This window comes from Drosophila subobscura, chromosome U (genome assembly GCF_008121235.1).
Source record: "Drosophila subobscura isolate 14011-0131.10 chromosome U, UCBerk_Dsub_1.0, whole genome shotgun sequence".
NCBI lineage: Eukaryota > Metazoa > Arthropoda > Insecta > Diptera > Drosophilidae > Drosophila > Drosophila subobscura.
Window position 1 is genome coordinate 11,055,251 of NC_048534.1, and position 3,272 is coordinate 11,058,522.

The following is a 3,272-nucleotide window of genomic DNA, read 5'->3' on the forward strand; positions in this document are numbered from 1 at the left end:
TAATTAACGCCAGCCTCTGAAAAATTACTTTTCTCATTCGATTAATAATCCCGGAACAATGGTAGCCAGAGCCAAGCCAGGAGCTTTTCGCAAAAGTGCTCATAATAGTCATGGTCTTAGCCTGAATCCGGTGGTGGTGGCATATTTTGTGGCCATCAGCGAGTTGAGGGGAATGAGAGCGCCGCACTTTAATTAGCAGAGCGCACTTTAAAAATCCCATGAATCTCCCGAAAGGGTCGAGTGGAGGTTTGCTATCTAATCTTACCTTGAATTTTAAATTAAGATTAGAAAATCTGCCTGTAATAAAGAATCTTAAAGGCCAAAACCAGATGATGACGATGATTACGTTGGGTCCTACGGCTGCCTGTTGTTTTTCTGTGGGTTCCCAAAAACAATTTGTTTGTGGGTGAACTTTATATTAATTCCTGGAGCTCTCCATCTACCATAATTAATGGAATGTGAAGGTGGAGGAGTCATGGGGCATGTTTTTGTTTAGTTTATGCCACAGCGCACAGGAAAACAGCTGACTTCCTGTCCGCTAATGCCGGAGACAACTGAGCAATTCCGTTATTCGGCAAAAACGAAAGACACCGTTAGACCGGTGAGAGCTGACGGCGGAAGACAGGCAAACGCCTGTCCACCATCCCCTGTCTTGGTCTCCTTACAAGCTGATGGAGTTTGGGGATATTTTTCCCTACTTGAGCACTTCACACTTGGTCTTGATCTGGGGTGGGTGGACGGTCATTCGTATTCATAGGTTTAACACACTGACACATAAAACGATTAAAGCGAATGTTCGCCAAACTTACTCTGCCTTGATGTTCTTTTCGGCACTTCCGCGCTGGGTAACTTCCGCATGAAGATAAAATAACACGAGCCAGGCCACAGCGAGCGAGTATCTTCTGTGCATCCTCTGTTCTCAAGTAAAAGTTCCACTTAACATTTCCTCTTTGGCTGCTGCAATTGTCAGCCAACAGACAAGAACAGACACCAATGGCAGATCGCTTCTGCCATAAATGTATCCACGTTAGAAGGACTCTCGTTCTGTCCGTTCACTCTGCCCTGCAGCCATCGTTGTATGTGCTCCTAGAACTAACATCATAATCAAAATGCCTGAACCTTAAACCAGTTGCACAATAAAAGCAAATGTCCCAAGGAAAAACAAGGAATAAAAACAGAGACCAACAAGAAAGTAGAAATATAGAGAGTCGGTGGCCGACACTTGTAATACACTTTCGTAGACCATAATTTCATTTCATTTGAAATAACTGCGAGACTTCAGACACAAATCTTTAAAGCTTTTAGAGCACTGTCTACAAATACAGACAGAAGGAAATGGCTGGATGGATTTGACTGTTAATTCTATCAGGTTCACTGCATTGCTATAATTTCGCAAAAGTCGCCATACCCCTTGTAAGTGTGCAAAATACAACGGCAAAACAAAGTCCTGGCTAGTCGAGAGCAATTGTTTAACTGTGTGATATGCCGCAGCTTGTGCGCTAATAAAAAGAGAATAAACATTTTTATGACTTTTTCTCCTTTTCAAGGGGTCAAAAAGGAGAAGAGATCAACCCCAGCCATATAAGAGGTCTCTCAAATTGTTGCAAATTAGATGTACTTAAAAAACGACTGGTCTAATGGAAATAATTTAATGAGCTTTTTATTCCATATCTAAATTATTTATTTCGCTCTCATTTTAGACTCCAGAGAGCAGCTCAACAAGTACTCCCGTCTTGCCATGGAACATTTTATAGTGCCCCCAGCACTTTACTCAATATACATACATATACATGTAAACATATATACATATGTACATACATACATATGTAGCTTGTAGTCTTCTTCTTGCATTTTGTTTTTGGAGCGCAGTGAGCGTGCCATCCTCTCTTTGCCTACGCAAAGCTTTACACCGTTTTGCGTCATCCAATTGGTGTCTCTCTCTCTCTTTGCAATTCCCTTTTGATCATCCTCTCTCTCACCGCAATGCACCACCACGCAACACTCGGCTGAAACGGTACTCTCTCGATCTTAAACCTACATATGTACATAGCTCACAGTAACAAAGCGAATAAAAGGAATGGATAACTTAATGCGCAGTATCTGTTCTTCGTAATTGAGATTCTTTCTCAATGCTATACATACATACATATGTACATTTCTGTTTACATCTTATTTACGGTCCCTGGTTTTCAGAGCTCTTTCATTATGCTGATGAACTGCACCTAATGAGGCGCAACTTATGACACTGAAAAAATAACTTCTGACTCTCATCCAGGGACCAGGAAAGTCTAACAATGCCCTTTTCTAATTTGAAAGTTCCTTTTGGGAAACCACTGCGGGCGGCATTCTCTGTAACATCATCTGAATGGATCACCCGCACCCGAAATCGACCACCCAAACTTCGAATACTTGAAAAGTGCTTGACTTTCACTTTTTCAGCCAACACAATGAGGTCAAAGGTTACAAAACTTTTTTATGGCCAGTCACAGTTCGGCCGGACTTAAACTGTCATTGGACCCTCAGAGTTTGGTGTGTGACGCTGTGATTTGCATTGATTAAATTAAAAGAAAGAAAAGTCGCAAGGGTTGAGATGATTTCTGGCGATCCAGCACTTGACAGCCGTCGGTAGAGTTGAGTTGAAAACTTTTTGGGAAACTTTGACACAGGGTAATCTAATCAATTTGTCATAAGATGTGAGGTCAGTGATTGAGAGTGTTTGACCACTTGGAGCGATGGAAAGAGACTCCATTTGGCACGTGCTACTGCCGCACTAAGCCAGACCCTGATTTCAAATGGCTTTCGTGGCTGAGTGTAAAACTAAAATTGAATTTTTATTTATTTTGGGACCTGACGGAGGGACTCTGTCCAGGTGTTTGGTCAACACAGACACACACACTCCCCAAGCGCTTATAAAATATTTAGTGACAAGCTCAGCACAAACATAAAAGTTGTTATGGGGAGGCCGGACTCGTCCAAAATACGTGCTAAAAACGCAAGGAAAGTGTGTCAACACAATCAGCAGAATAGCCGGGGGCACGTATGGCCGTGACCGTGGCCCCAAAGGGCTGCAATAAAAGTGGATTAAAGGTAAAAAAATGTGAGGTTGCCTGTGCCCTGGCAGGTTCTTAGGCCCTCCTCCTGATCCCTGTGCCATTGGACTATTGAATGTGCACAAGTCAATGCCTAATGGCTTTGGTTACATGCCGAAATAAGTGGGACAAATGACAGCCAAGTTCCAGCAATCTTGGGTTAGAAGTTGAAGTTTATCCAGC